The sequence below is a fragment of the Balaenoptera physalus genome (genome assembly GCF_965194825.1).
Source record: "Balaenoptera physalus genome assembly, chromosome: 2".
NCBI lineage: Eukaryota > Metazoa > Chordata > Mammalia > Artiodactyla > Balaenopteridae > Balaenoptera > Balaenoptera physalus.
In genome coordinates, this window is record NC_138883.1 from 152,772,521 (window position 1) to 152,789,049 (window position 16,529).

Consider the following 16,529-nt stretch of genomic DNA (forward strand, 5'->3'; position numbering starts at 1 on the left):
CATTCTCAAAATAGTTTACTCAAGAGTAGCTTAGGTAGGGATTACTGAGTGTAGCAGAAGGTTCAGGAAAATTCCTTCAAGTGCTTTCCAAATATTTTAGGCTCAGGAAAATCCAAGGTCTTTTGTGCCAATGGCTTTTTTTACTTTTAGGCTGAAAGCCATGTTTATTTAAAAAGAAAGGTAATGTAATCCATATATTTATCACTATTGTTTGTCAATGTCTGTTCCTATAAATGTTCTGAGCTTTTTTTTTTTTGCTGCAAATCTCACGGAAATTTCTTCTTATATATTTTATGGTGCAAAATATTTATGTCTCCTAAAGAAATTAATACATCAGTTTTCCTCTTTTTGCTGAAGCTCTGCGAATGTAAGCTGTGGTACCACACTACCTGGCAGCATGCTGTGACTGTCCCCGGTCTTCCGGGGCGGCCTCCCCGAGACACAGTCTCATCCCCCATCTTTTTCCAGATACACTCTCCAAGTCCCCCCAGCATCTGTACAAATGCAACCCTTACCTCAAGGTTAACTTAAGTATTAGGACTTGTGAGACCAATGGAACTATGGGTTTCTAATAATGACTCCTGGAATTCATCTGCTATTTCACACATTCTTTTCCTGCGTTTTAAAATCATTAAATGATCATTTTAAAGACTAGACTGATGGTTTTAGTTACGTTTTAGTTAATTGGGTAAGTTTGTTCTGGTTGTTTTAAATGTGGGTATCGATGATTTATTACTTAGAGACTATGGATTGTTTCGTACAGGTGTCCCCAACCCCCGGGGCCGCAGACCCTGTTTGGAACTGGGCTGCACAGCAGGAGGTGAGTGGCGGGTGAGCGAGCGAGCGAAGCTTCATCTGCCGCTCCCCATCGCTTGCATTACCGCCTGGACCCACCCTCTCACCCCATCCGCGGAAAAACTGCCTTCCACGAAACTGGTCCCTGGTGCCAAAACGTTTGCGGACCGCTGGTTTAGTAGATCGTAAGGTTGATTAACTGAGTGTTGTAAAGTGCATCACCAGCAGGGCCTGCCTCACTGGTCGCAGCTTCGCCCTCAGGTAACAAACACATCGGGTAACACACACAGGATCCTTGTGGATTTGTCAGAAGATGCAGTGGGACAGCTAGTTGAGTCTGAATGAGACTGAGCCGAAGATGAAAATATTACTTTGACTGGTTTCTGAAACTGTTTACTGTGGAAAACTGGTGTTTCAAGGAAGATGTATAAAAGTTCTACCAAATGGAGTTTAGAGGTGAAGTTGTGGAGGGAAGTGCTGGGTGCCCCATCTTCTAGGGACACGTGAGGCAGTTAGCACGTCAGAGATGCGGCCTGGTAGAAACGCAATGGGATTCACAAATGCCATTTAGGATTTTCTTGTAATCACATTGAAAAAAGTAAAAAAAAGGCGAACGGGTTAAATGACTTTTAATAATATATTTAACCCCAAATCTTATCACCTTAACATGTAATCAATATAAAAATATTAATTTACTTTCCTTTTTTCATATAAAGAAATCTGGTGTCCACCTTTGCACCAGGCACACCTCCATCCGGACTGGCCATGGTTCACGTGTGGCCAGACCCTCTGGGACGCGGCGACCCTTCACTGAAGAGGCCTGTTTGACGCCCGCCGTTTCACACAGGTGCTTGACCTGAGCAGTCTCTGCCATTCCCAACACACTCACCCACTTTGATTTACAAAACTACTGGCATCTCACTAGACCCTCCTGTACACTGAGCTCATTTTCAGGAAGCCACGCAAGGCTGCAAATGTATGAAATTAGAACGTTTAGTCCACCTGACACCTTCCTCTAGTCTCCTTTGCTCTTCAAGCATCAACTATTTTTCTGAGAAACTGGGTGTTTCCGTGCTGCCTTCAGCACCCTTGGGGTCCCCAGAGTGCAGTCTCTTTCATCAGATTTCTTTACTCCCCGCAGTTCTCCGCTGGGCAGTCGGGAGCTGCAATGGGAGGCCCAGGCCCCTGCTCGCATGTAGCTCATATTTTCGGTTCCCTTAAGAGGATGTGCCCAGGATGAAGTGTGGACACCCTCAGGCACCAAGTGTGGATGACCCCAGGGTCGGCTCCTTCTCCAGGCCTGAGGCTGACCAGCTCCACCCCCCGTAGGCAAGGCCCTTCGTGGAGGAAGTCACCCTCAGAGGTTTGTATACTGAGTACAGCACCCCCAAAGCAATGGGCTGCTTTCTAAATAGAACTAATCCAGCGTAATTAAAGAAAAAATCAGGGAGAGACTCACTTCACAGATCCAGAGATCTAAGCACTAACTAACAACTGTTAGGAGAAACCTCGTGTGACAGAACCCTCTGGAAAGTGTTTGAAGATTCTTTTTAAAAAATGCTCTTCATATATGTGTATGTATAACCGAATCACTTTGCTGTACACCTGAAACACAATATTGTATATCAACTATACTTCAATAAAAAAATTTTTTTTAAATGCTTTTTGACCCAGAAGAAACACAATGAGACTGCTAAACCAGCAGAAAAGGAAGACGCTGAGGAAACTGGTCTCAAATACAGTTCTAAGGTGGCAGGAAGGGTGGGAGGGGAAGATTGAATAATAGGATTACTCAGAGCTGCTAATGATCCTGATTCAATCATTTTCTGCTTATAAAAGGGCACTTCGACACTTTCCAAGCCCAAATATATGTTTCTTGATGGAAGGTCGCTCCCATGCATAAGCTACTGAAGACTAGATTTATCAGAAACTCTGATAGATTCCTAAACCCAGCAGGGGAGGTGGCACTGCTATCATTAATTGAGTCAATGATCTATTTTATCCGGTACTAAGCGTACATGCATATAATGCATAAATTACACAAAACAGTTAGAGCATAGTTAATGAACTTGCCCTAAGGCTAATAAAAAAGCGCTTAGCTAGGTCCTTCTATTTATTTTTTTCCTTTATGCATAACAGCATTTTACTTAACAGCATTAATCAAGCTGAAGGACCATCTGAATTAAGATGTAAAGACCTTTTTTAGGCTGTGTGTCAGCATAAGCGAAGTGCCCAGGTACCAGTCAGGGTTAGGATGCCCTGACACGAAAGGGCTTCCCTGTGACACACATGGCACCATCGGGGGTCTCTCCTATTTGGGATGATCTAAGTAGGAACGAGCAGTTACGTGGTTGGGGGGTTTGCTTTTTCATGGTGGTGAGTGCCTGTGAGGTTTATCAACACAGTGAGCACAACTTGTTTACCCAAATAAACTATGTTGGTGTCGGAGGCCCAGAGCTTGATTTCCAGCAGGGCTGGGAACTAGTCATGCTGCCTTGGAGAAGTCACTTAGCCTGTGTCACCCTCGTCTATAAAATAGGGACACCAGCATGTGCCACTCCCAGTTTGGGGGAGAATCAAATGAGATGACAGACGCAAAGCTCCAGGCACCAGACTGACAACTGGTCAACATGTAATCGTGTGAGAGTAACAAACCATTCAGGGCAGTAATACAGTGACTAAGTTGTTTGACTAAGAAGTTCAAATAACCATCTATGGGGCTGACTACCATAAACGCCTCATCAAAAAAATAAAGTATTACGGGTGGCCAATGAGAACATGCGGAGATGCTCAACATCACTAACCGTCAGGGAAATGAAAATCAAAACCACAATGAGACACCACCTCACACTCAATAGGATGCTTACTATCAAAACCCAGAAAATAAAAGTGTAGTGAGGACGTGGAGAAATTGGAACACTGTACACTGTTGGTGGGAATGTAAGTTGGTGCAGCCACTACAGAAAACCGTATGGAGGTTCTTCAAAAAATCAAACATAGAATTATTGTATGATCCAGCAATTCCACTTTTGGGTGTTTAACCAAAAGAATTGAAGGCAGGGATTTGAACAGATATTTGAACAACTATCTTCAAAGCAGCATTATTTACAACAGCCAAAAGGTGGAAGCAACCCAAGGTCCAGTGGTTGCCAGGGGCTTGGGGCAGGGAGATGGGGAGTATGTAATGGGGACAGAGTTTCATTTGTGGAAGATGAAAAAGTTCTGGAGATGGATAGTGGTGACGGTCGCACAACAATGTGAATGTACTTAATGCCACTGAGAGGTACCCTTAAAAATGGTGAAGATGGTAAATTTTGTGATGTGTATTTTACTACAATTAAAAAATATAAAATATAATAAAATGTTTCCAAGATTCAAAGGCTGAGATAGTGGTAAGCTCCTTTTGTTGTTTTGTTTTCTCATTGACAATCCATTTCTTCATTCCTGTATTTCTTCATTCATTTATCTCACCATCAAAGCTGTATTCAGCTCCTATATTATATCAGTTACTGTGGATAAAGAAATAAAAGTAGCCTGGTGTCTGATCTCCCCAATCTTAAAATCTAGAAAGAAAAGGATAATCGTAGGATTGATAAGCACAGCATCATGGGACAAAGGCAATTCATAGAAGCATGTGTAAGATATTGAAATAGTAAAAAGAGAAATACAGGGATGAGAATAAAAAAAGTAACAAAGAAAAAGACATTTTACATAAAAATCAACAGATGACTACAGGCATCTCATTTTTTTCTATATTTACCAAAAAAAAAAAAAAAAAGACTGGATTTATGTTTTTCTTTCCGCCATGTGGTTTAAACTTTTCTCCTAAGAAAAGATCATTGAATCGCTAAGAATGTTAACTTTAATTTAACCTACTCCTTAGAAGTATTTTGCACAGGAAGAAACTGAGGCCAGTAAAGCTGAAAGGTAGAGTAAAACTTCATGCAATTAAATTGGTGACAAATATGAGTCTTGAATCTAGCTTTTCACAAGTGCCTGTTTCTTACATTACACTAACTTTTCCAAGGCAGCCAGACATACATTTGTGAACGGTGATCCAATACATACTGACATCACATGATCTCATATTTGTGTAGACAGCACTGTCATAAACTTTTCAAATCATAGTTGATGTCAGAGAGACTCCCTTTATATGAGGGGTTAGGTACGTTTCTTACTTCTGAGAGGACAAATGACTTCATTCTGGTTAGAAAAGACAGTCATGATCTGTGCTCCTCACATGAAGATCAGGTCCACTTACTTGACTGTAAATTTGTACATTCACCCCTTTAACAAACAGTCAACACACACTCCAGGTCAGATGCTGTTAAATGCAGTGGGGACACAGTAATGAAAGGACAGACATAATTCTGCCCCCAAGAACCTTACCATCTGGTGAAAGTAAATTCTGTCTTTAGTTGGTTACTGGAGGTGTGCACAGGATCTGGAAGACATGGTAAACCAGCTGCCAGAAAACCAGAAATGGCAAGAGAAAGCTCACCCATCTTTGTTTTTTAAAAAAGAACTATTCATAAGGGCTGCCCTGAAGCTTAGGAACAGAAGCAAGGTTTAGGAAGGGCTTCTAAGAGATACTTTAAGAAAAATTGTATTTAAAAGAAATTTTGTTTAATATTATGAATGAAACACCTTGATAAAAATTGAAAAAAACATACACTGGATTTTATTTATTTTTAAACATTTACAGAGAGCATTCTAAATATTTTGCTTTGTCTAGTCTTTAACTTTTTATATAAAAAGTAATATTTTATTTTCATGTTTTAAAGGGTAGTAAGGTAGAATGTATTGTATTGACCCAATGACAATGTCCAGAATATAAGTCATTTTATTTAGTAAGTAATTTCTAAGTCTTGCTGGTCATCAATATCAGCTGGGAGAGTTTCTTGTTTTGTGTTTTTCATTTACAGATCATGCTTCTCAAGTCCCAAATCTTCTGAATTAGAATCTCAGGGATGGTGCACATTGTGGGGACCTGAGAATCTGTTTCTTAAAAGAAAAACATGAGATGAAAGAAAAAGAACTCCTCCAGTGATTCTGATGGAAATCCAGTCTCAGAAACTATCTGTTCAGATTATAAGACTATTGTCAAATACTGCTATTACCCATGTCCTAGCTGAAGATAAAGCAAGAGGAAAAGTATCTTTTCAACGCTGAACTGAAGACCTGGGCAGAGAGGTGCACATGAGAGAAGAACATAGCATTCTCGCCGCCTGCGACTAACATTTCAGTAAGTGGCATCTTCCCTCCATTTACATTGATGGAAGGATCATTCAAATGGTGAGGACAGGTCAGTATGAATTTTACAAAGCTAGGATTTCTCAGGGTTTTAAATAGAAACATATGGGAAGAAGACAGCTGCTCTGGGCAATTTTTCCCCCAAAATTAAGTCTTCACATACGAAGAGCATCATCATCTTGTGCTGCCATATTCCTGAACTTTAAACATTGGCTGTTCTGTTGTTTTTGTTTGAAATTGGAAGAAAATGAAATTAAGAATAATAAAGCCATATATACTGACAAAGACTGTCTCCTTGACCAAACCTGGGTTGGGCTCCTCTGAGGCCTCTTCTGGACCAGGCCCCAAACTTGGGCTCTGACCCTCGGCAGCTTAGTTCAGTTTTAGCAAGAATCCTGGTGGGTCAGTTTAGTGAAAATCTCCCACCATCAATATCTGGTCAAATTCCTCATTCTCCACCCTTGATATCTTATCACCCTCATCACCAACTATCACCTGCCTTCTGCAAGAATCCGGTCGAGTTGTGCTAGCAAGAGTCCCCCAGCTCTGATGTCGTGTTCCGTCCACTGACCCCCACCCTGCTCCTTGCCAGTAAATCTCCACATGTCTTTATTTGGGGTTGAGCCCGATCTCTCTCCCCTACTGCAAAACCCCATTGCAGTGGTCCCTTCTTGAACAGACTTTCTTACCATATTTAACAAGTGTCAGAGTAATTTTTTGGACAATACTCAAGTAGAATTTCACACTTGGTTAAGGGCTTTGGTGTTCCTGATATGTTATCTAGCAACTTTCAGCCCTTCTATAGGTTTCCTTTCCTACTTAGAGCCTGAGAGACCAGAGATTTATGTGAGATGGGAGCTGCAGGAAGCAGAGAAGACGTTAAGGGGGAAAAGATGATGAGTTTAGCTTGGGACAAACTTTATTCGGATTTCTAGCAACATGGCATCTGGGAATATTTGACAGGCATTTGAAAACCTGAGTATAATCCAATGAAGAGGTCAAGGCGAGAAACAGAGATTGGAGAGCTGTCCCCCTGGAGATGGGCTGAAGTGCTGTGAGTGACTGAGTGCCCGTGGAGGAGCACGGGGCCCACAGCTTCCAGTCAAAGGCCACCAGGACACCCCTGTGGTCAAAGGAGCTGCAGCGAGGGACAATCCACCCTGGGGAAGGGGGTATCTCAGCAAGAAGGTATTAGAAGGACCCCTAGGATTGGGCTTACGTTAGGTGGTTTTGCGGACCGCTGAAGGGAGTGGGGGTCTACTCTGGACTGGGTGCTGTAAGGAGGCAGGGATAATTTTATGACTGAGGAGATTCACAAATCTTATCTGGAAGCAGAGCAGACAATAGTAAGACTAAAGTTATAATTAGTAAAGAAGAAGCAGTCTTGCCTATTTGCCAGGAAAATGGCATTATTGGTCATTTTTGTGGCTTGTATGATGCTCGTACTTTTCAGTGTTCAGAAATAACCACACGGAGGTCTTGCTTTTGTCTTGTTGCATCCTGGTCTCGGGGCGGCCTGGACTGATGCTGACATGCAGTGCAGCTGTTATACTCATGGGGAGAACAGCAAGGCCTGGCTAAGAGTCCCAGACCAGGTCCAGGATGGCAAGGGCTGGCTTTCTTTCTCAGGAGGAAGGAGAGAGAAGGTTCAAGACAGCATCTTGGTCCCTCTCCTCCACCCTGTAATCTGAAGACTGGCAAAGAAAGTGAAAACAGAATGAGACAAACCTGAGAATGCAACATCAGCTTTTCCCACTTCACGTCTTGAAATACTTGTACTCCTATGTGAGGAAACAACAAATGAGACACTACAGCAAAGTGGGATTATTTGGAATTGCCATCTAGTAAGATGGATGTCATCTACTTCTTTTAGGTCATGCAGAAGACTCTGTTAAATCCATTTGATTTAATTAATTGCAGTAGGTTTGTAGTCAAGCAGCACCTACCTAAGAAACCAGAAAGTTGTTAATGGTTTGATCTGTTATCAAGACTCGAGTCATATGTAAGAAGTTGCAGCAAGGTGATAAAATCATGTCCTTTTTTAAAATGTAGTTTTCCTTTTGTCCATAAGTGACTGATTTCTCTTGGTCCATTCTGACCTGGTTGGTTCTTGTTAAAATTGGATTTTAACACTATTGCCTCTTGCTCAGACTCACCAGGGATTCTGTTAGGTCGTCCACCTGGGTAAATGGACCACTGTGCTTTTGAGAGTACTTCCCAGACTTGGTTTTCTCAGACCAGACTTTTAAAGTTCCTACATATGCCATGGTTACGGCGCCATTCTGCGGTAGCTGATTCTACGCGCTTGCACGGGGTGGGACTCTGGCCCCTCAGACAGGATTGTGTGCTGGGTCCTCACTTGCATGTGAACGTCTTCTGACCTTGACCCACACCCTTGCCCTGTTCGGTGTGCCACGTCCTGCGCCCTTCATCTCGGCACCACAGGCGTTTGAACACGTGTCTCCTCTCCGCCCTCCAAGGACACAGCCCAGGGACATCCTCATCACAGCGCTCACTGGGATTTGTGAGAGGCCCAGCCACTCCAGCCTCCCTGTCTCCCTGGGAGTCCCCACAACTCCCAGGATGAACTCAGTGAGGGCCACCTGGCACGGAGCGGGCTGCAGCCTTCTTGGCTGTGTCCCAGCCTCCTTCCAGGCCCTTTTCCCCTGGGAAAAGCCCTGATGGGGACTGTGCGATCTGTGGGTGTTTTCAACTCAAGACTTTCAACCGATTTCTTTGATGGCTCCGTTCCTTATGCTCCCGTCGACCTAGCATTTGGAGTGTGAGGACAGTAAGCACGGGACTGCCATAACAGAGCCACTGTTGCTACGTTTCTTTAGACCAAGAAAGAGGCCTATGGATCGCTGGTGAGATGCCAGCAACGGCCCTGCAAGGCCTCTCCCTCATCTTGGGTCTCCAAGACATGAAAATGCAGAGTCAGGAGCGGCCTGGAGCCACCAGGTAGGAAGGTTTCTTTGCAGATTAGGAATCAAATCTGGGCAGTTGGGGAGCCTAACAGATATTCACAGGTGGCCAGTGTCATTTAAATCAGGTCCTTTCTGCAGTGCCCATTGATCCAGCCCTTGAAAGGCTGTGCTTTCCCCACTGACAGAAGCAGTCGTGCAGCATATGCAGAGTTTCCTGCAACGCCAGAATTACATGTAATTTGTCAACAGCTGACACTGCTAATAAAGGGTTTACACGTATCATGTGCAACATCTACACACTGCTTAAATGCAAGCCAACTGGATAAATTTAATGTTACAGCAATATATTTTGGAACTCTCCTTTGAGCTTTCCTGGGGTAAATTGGCCCTTAAATGAAAACATATGGACGGTAGAAATCCCAGGTGCTTTAGATCAACAGAGACTTGGCTAATCCCATGGATTTTGGTATATTTGACATAAGCAAAGTTCATTAAACCTGGGGCCAACCTCATACCTGATGTCAGCAGGCTAACTGGAATATGTACTCATAATCCTCACACATGTCTACAACTGGCCCTCGACTGGGCTACTTTGATTTGTTCTCCTTCCTAAAGTGCCTGGAATATCATGGGCTTCCAGGTTTACAGTCTTCAAGTTTTTCATTTGGGAAGTTCAAATTCGGATCCAGCAAATGGAAAAAAGAAACGTGTCCATTTTATGTATCAGGAATATATTTAGGTTCCTATGAATCCATATTAACAAAGACACACAATTTATTCTAATATGGTTGGATGTTTATTTTATGAGAGTCATTCCTGGAGATGCAGTGAATGCAGGTCTGTTACGGTCAGCATCATTAAGTGGAAACCCTGAAACTACCAGGGAACTGGTGTTACAGACAAACGGAGCTGTGAGATAAGAAGCAGTGAAAACAGAGACCTACAGCTTTTTCCTCACTAACTCAATGCTGTTTTTCCTGTTTCCTCTCAAAACATGAGAGGGTTTTTCTTTTCATGTATAATAGCTACAGTTAAATTTTATTCCTATAGTGCCACTCTTGGAAAGCATCTCAGTGGATACCAAGTCTAAAGGAGACCACTTGATATTTTAAAGTGGGGAACCTAGATTCACATGGTATCAGAAAATCTACTCTTAGTATCTGAATCCTATGAAATTTGTACATAATCCACATTTATAGTTCAGAATGCAGAAAATGTTTCTTAAATTAGAAATATATTCTGTAAATGCAGTAGTCTATTCTCTTCCTTTCATTTTACTGGTAGGTTCTGCTTTAGTAATGCAAAGTTAAAAATAGGGTTAAGGTGAAAAATCTAAATGAATGTTATTATGCACCGTGTATTATAGTTTTTTTTCTTAAGCAATAGAAAATTCTTTCTCAAGAGAGTACCAGTCAAGAAAATCATCAGAATACATCTAAGCAAAAATTAATCTAAATGAAAAAAATATATATATATATTCTTTATAGATATGGCAAAAGAATCACACAAATACTTTGTGTAAATGCTTTAAAGCAAGTTTTGGAAATGTTATTTTTTATAAAGATTTTTAGAATTAATTTATTTTATTTTACTTATTTATTTTTGGCTGCGTTGGGTCTTCGTTGCTGTGCGCGGGCTTTCTTCTAGTTGTGGCGAGCAGGGGCTACTCTTCGTTGCAGTGTGTGGGCTTCTCATTGCGACGGCTTCTCTTATGGAGCATGAGCTCTAGGTGCGTGGGCTTCAGTAGTTGTGGCACGAGGGCTTAGTTGCTCTGCAGCAGGTGGGATCTTCCCAGACCAGGGCTCGAACCTGTGTCCCCTGCATTGGCAGGTGGATTCTTAACCATTGTGCCACCACGGAAGCCCAGGAAATGTTATTTTTTAAATTATGAGAACAACTGTTGTGCATTATCCAAACAATAATGGACTTGCATATCACCGCCTACAAAGATTCTGATTTAACATTTTTTCAATCGGAAGGAAATTGATGTAATTACTTTAAAAATACTGATGTTATATTATAAGGCACAGCCATTTTAAACCTTATGTCTTGTAACTTCATCTCTCTTTAGGGCTGAATCTCAGCACTTCCACTGTAAGTAAATGCTTTGGAAGAAAAAGAAAACATTGCTCCCCAAATCCCATGACTCTTACATTCTTTTATTATTTCAAGTAATTTGAGGAAAAAACCAAAATCTTCCTTCTAACCTTGGTTGACCACAACTCATTTTTTGTTCCAAATTCTTCTACTGATCCCCTTTCCTCACTGGTCTTTTTGCAAAGGCAAAGCTGAGGAAGAGAGGAAGAAGGAAATCCGCATCCAGTGGGGGCTTTGGAGAGCACCCATTCCAACACCTTCAATGGACCTAAACAAACTGCGTTTGCAGAGGGTAAGTGGGCCTTGGAAAGGCAATGGCGAGAGAAGCGGGGGCCCGGGGTGGTTCTGCCCGGTGGGAGTCGCACCTCCCCGTGGACATGAGCTGTGTGTGTGCCATGTGAGTTGGGCACATTGCAACATCTGCCTGCTCACTTCCCCAGCTCTGTGATGAGCATAATGTGACCTGCTCAGAGGCTGCGTGAGAGGACAGGCGAGACAAGACATCATATGGTATCTATTTGTGGCCACTCAGATTTCTAAGGAGGAGAAAACCTGAAGACAGGTTTGTGTGAGCTTAGGAAAGAAGGAATGAAGGAAAAAACCACTCAACAACTGAAAATATCCTTCTTCTGCCTCTCTGATCCTTCAAACACCCCCATATCATGCCTCAAATACTGAAATTAGGAGGGTGCCGAGGGAGTGAGGAGTGAGTGGGGCCAACCGGTCACCCCAGGAATTTGCAGAGCCCTGGAAGGAGGCTCAGACATGAGAGGAGTCCAGTGCGGACAGGGATTTTTCTGGGGCCAGGTTGAACCAGCCAGGAAAGAATAAACAGTGTCATTGCCTGAATTTCCACTTTTAGAGACTCAACACCTTAGCTTAGGGATTGATCTTTGACATAAATCGTAGCAATGTTTTATTGGATCTGTCTCATAAGGCAAAAGAAATAAAAGCAAAAATGAACAAATGAGACCTAATTAAACTTAAAAGCTTTTGCACAGCAAAGGAAACCACCAATAAAATGAAAAGACAACCTACGGAATAGGAGTAAGTATTTGCAAATGATGTGACCAACAAGGGATTAATATCCAAAATATACAAACAGATTATACAAATCAATTAAAAAACTGAACAATCCAATCAAAAACGGGCAGAAGACTTCAATAGACATTTTTCCAAAGAGGACACACAGACGGCCAACAGTCACATGAAAAGATGTTCAACGTCATTAATTATTAGAGAAATGCAAACCAAAGCTACAATGAGGTATCACCTCATACCTGTCTGAATGGCCATCATCAAAAATTCTATAAATAACAAGTGTGGGGGAGGACGTGGAGAAAAGGGAGCCCTCCTGCACTGTTGGTGGGAATGTAAATTGGTTCAGTCACTACGGAGAACAATATAGAAGTTCCTTAAAATACTAAAATTAGAACCATTTTACGACCCAGCAATTCCACTCCTGGGTTTACATCCAAAAAAACCAAAAGCACTGACTTGAAAAAATATATGCACCCCAACCCCAATGTTCATAGCAGTATTATATACAATACCTAAGACATGGAAGCAACCCGAGTGTCCATCAATAGATGAATGGATAAAGAAGATGTCGTATATATACACGATGGAATATTACTCAGCCATAAGAAGAAAGAAATTCTGTCATTTGCAGCAACGTGGATGGACCTAGAGAATATTATCCTTAGTGAAATAAGTCAGTACGCTCTCTCTTATATGTGGAATCTAAAAAATAATACAAATGAATGTATACGCAAAACAGGAACAGACTCAACAGATATAGAAAACAAACTTACGGTTACCAAAAGGAAGAGGGATGGGGGAGGGACAAATTAGGGGTATGGGATTAACAGATACAAGCCACTATGTATAAAATAGATAAGTATACTGTATAGCTCAGGATGTATTACCAGTACCTATAATAACCTATAATGGAATATAATCTGCAAAAATACTGAATCACTAACTGAATACTGAAATTAACATAATACTGTGAATCAACTATACTTCCATGAAGAAAAAAAAGTCTTGTCTTTCAAAGTCTTAAGTCTGGTTCTTATCCTACCCGTGCAAGTTTTGTACATCTTCCTGACAGCAGCCCTCCTCTGGTTTTCCGGTTTCCACTTCCTCTGCTCAGCACATCTGAGAGTCTGGAGCTTTTGATCTCCTCCTTCCCCCTTTGAATAACCTTCTCAATCCAACTCATTATTCAAGGATCAGCCCACACCCTGGGCAAACATTCTATCTTCTTGAAATCTTCAACAACTCCAGTCCAAACCTCTCTCTCATCTCTTACATACTGTTGGTATTTATTTTACACACAATTTAGCATTGTATGTGGAAATACGAGGGGATCGATGACTCCAAAGAAAAAGACCGGCTCATTCGCTCCTCTAGGTTTAGCTGTTGGTCTATGAACTGCGGAAGTCACATGCTGAAGGTGAAAAAGCAATTAGATTTTTTTTCTGTTTCCTGAGCACAGAAAATATGTTAGACCCTTAATAAATACTTCATTAGAAAAGAAAAAAAAAATGAATGGATGGATAAGTGAATGAATGTAAGGCCTGTACCTAGGTACTCTGATTAATTAATTAAATCCAGTTCTTGTCTCAAGGAACTTGCATTATGAAAAGGAAGATAAACTCTTTGCAATTTTCTCTAATACAAAATAGAATGGCCACAATATCATAAATAATCTGGGAGATGACAGGAGAGAAAGACTAATTATGATTTCCTCAGAAAAGCCCTCATAAACAAGACAGGATTTAAGTTCATTTAGAAAGGAGTTAAAAGGTGGAGATAGTCTTGAAGAACATTCCAGAAGGACATTCTGGTAGGATACAAGTATGGGACTGAAGCAAAGACAAGGAGGGCTGGGAGTTCCCTGAAGTCTGAGTCTGAGTCCTCATCCTCACCTCAGTGCCTGGTGTGCCTGGAGCTGCTACGCAAGCTGGCTCTACGTACGTGGGCGTGTTCTGAAAGGCAGGGGTTTGGTTATTAGAGCACTGGGGAGGTGGGGGTGAGTCTCAAACAGTAGGATGAGGGCACAAGGTCTGGGATGCTCGTCTCAGGAAAACAATACCTGATATGGTGGGAAGGGCACTGACTAACTCTGTTCAGGCTGCCATAACACAACACCGGGCAGCTTATAAACAATAGACATTTATTTCTCACAGTTCTGGAGGATGGGAGGTCAAGATCAAGGCACCTGAAGATTCAGTGTCTGGTGAGGACCTGCTTCCTGGTTCACAGACAGCATCTTCTCGCCGTGTCCTCACGTGGAGGAAGGGGTGAGGGAGTTCTCTGGGGTCTCCTTTAAAAGGGCACTGATCCCATCATGGGGGCTCCATCCTCATGGCCTCATCACCTCCCAAAGCCCCCACCTCCTGACACCATTCCCTTGGGGGTTAGGACTCAACATGTGAATTTGAGGGGGACACAGACACTCAGACCACAGCCAGCAGCTTTTCAATGTGCACTTCACTGCATCTGATGTCTCGAGCTCCTGACTGCTTGAGCTCCTCTTGTAAACTGTGTATGTGCTGGCCATACAGGGCTGAAAGAGCATAGTTACGGCACTTGCTTTTAAGGAACTTATATCTGAACACACGAAGCTATGTTATGTGATTTACTGAGTAAATGCACAAAGCATGAGATACATGCATAACTTCTGGAATGAGCAGGGTGTAACTGTAGAACTTCGAAGACTCTTGAGTTACTTGTTTCGGGGGAATGGCATGGCACCTGACAAGCAAAGGTAGACTGATGCTCAGGCAGCCCTGCTGAACCACCAATCCCAATGGGAGGGTGTAGCTCCCACCGGCATCAGCAAACTCATCCAAGCTGTGTGTGTGTAGGGACGTGACGCAGCACCCAACTTACTGAGTCTGCTCCTTGGGCACATTTCTGCTTAAAATGTATTTTGGAAAATAAACGGTTGATGCCCATGTGATTAGAGGTTTAGGAGGTGCGGTAGGCACCGAACGGTACAAACCAGATTTTAGAGAATCTGGTCCAAGTGTGACTATTCCACCTCGATTGTGCCCCTCAGTTGGGTTATACAAAATCAAAAGCTATTCTTTATCAAGTGACTCCTCTTAAGAGGGTGCAAGAAGAAAATGTTGCCTTTTGCATAAAAGTGCTGGTGCTTCCAACTTATGGCAAATTTTGCTAAAAGCAGAGGTTCTATTTTTATTCCTCACACTCTGGCCACTGTGGTGTCATTTCCGCTGCCGAAACTGGGAGATGGGTGCCACATCTGCACAGACACCCACCCCCAGCTGAAGGGTCCCAGCGCCCTCCCACGGGCGTTTTCTCTATTGTTTTCTATCAGGTTATCCTTCCCCACAGAGGCGGTACAAAGGGCTTTTTTTTTATTCTGTAAAAATGTGCCTAACATACAATTTACCATTTTAAGTGTACACTTCAGTTGCACACATTCACAGTGTTGTGTAGCATCACAACCATCCATCTCCAGAACTTTTTCATTTCCCAAGTGAAACTCCACACTCATTAAACAACACCTCCCCACCCCCTCTCCCAGCCCCTGGCAATCCCCCTTCTACTTTCTGTCTCTATGGAGTAGAATACTCTGGGTACCTCACGTAAGTGGAATCATATGGCATTTGTCCTTTTGTGACTGCCTTACTTCACTCAGCATAATGTCCTCAAGATTCATCCACACTGTAGCCTGTGTCAGAATCTCTTTCTTCTTTAAGGCTGAATAACATGCCACTGTATAGATGGGCCACACTCTGTTCATCCATTCATCCACCTGTGGATACTTGGGTTGTTTCCATCTTTTGGCTGTTGTGAATCATGCTGCTATGAAATGGGGGTATAAATACCATCTCGAGATGCTGCTTTCAGTTCTTTTGGGCATCTACCCAGGAGTGGAGTTGCTGGATCATATGGTAGTTCTGTTTAGTTTTTGAGGAACCTCCGTACGGTTTCCCACAGCAGCTGCACCATTCTACATTCTCACCAACAGCACCCAGGGGTTCCAATTTTCTACATCCGCACCAAAACTTATTATTTTCTATTTTTGATATTAGTCATCCTGATGGGTGTGAGGTGGTATCTCACTGCAGTTTTGATTTGCATTTCCCCAGTGCGCAAAGATGTGTGTCAGGATTTTTAACTCTGAGCCTCTGGTTTGAAAGTGGCCTTTTCCTGGTCAGTTGAGGGTGGGCTGACATCCCGATGTGGAGCTGCGACCACGCCCGGCCCGAGGAGCCCTGTCCCAGCTGCGGGGCAGGGCTCATCCCCCTGAATTAAGGCCTCTTACAGCTGTGCCCACACTGTTTACCGGTGACCTCTCTGACGTGCTCTGCCCGTGCAGGCAGCGGGTCAGAACCCCAGCCCTCTGAGGACTCTGATTAGGATCCCTGTGCCGCGGCAGCCATGTGCCGTCATAACTGTAACACGCACGCCAGGAGC

At 42.8% G+C, this 16,529-nt stretch overlaps 2 long non-coding RNA genes across 3 annotated transcripts in view; both read left to right on the plus strand.

Moving 5' to 3' along the window:
• LOC309655267 overlaps positions 1 to 15,199 on the plus strand; it is a 33,406-nt gene extending 18,207 nt beyond the window's left edge. For both annotated transcript variants that reach the window (XR_014260731.1, XR_014260732.1), the window contains one exon: positions 358 to 15,199. This is a non-coding gene — a long non-coding RNA (uncharacterized lncRNA). The remainder of the gene's footprint in view (positions 1 to 357) is intronic.
• The window catches only part of LOC309655281, a 380,610-nt gene that overhangs the window by 113,462 nt on the left and 250,619 nt on the right, over positions 1 to 16,529 (plus strand). The window lies entirely within an intron of this gene.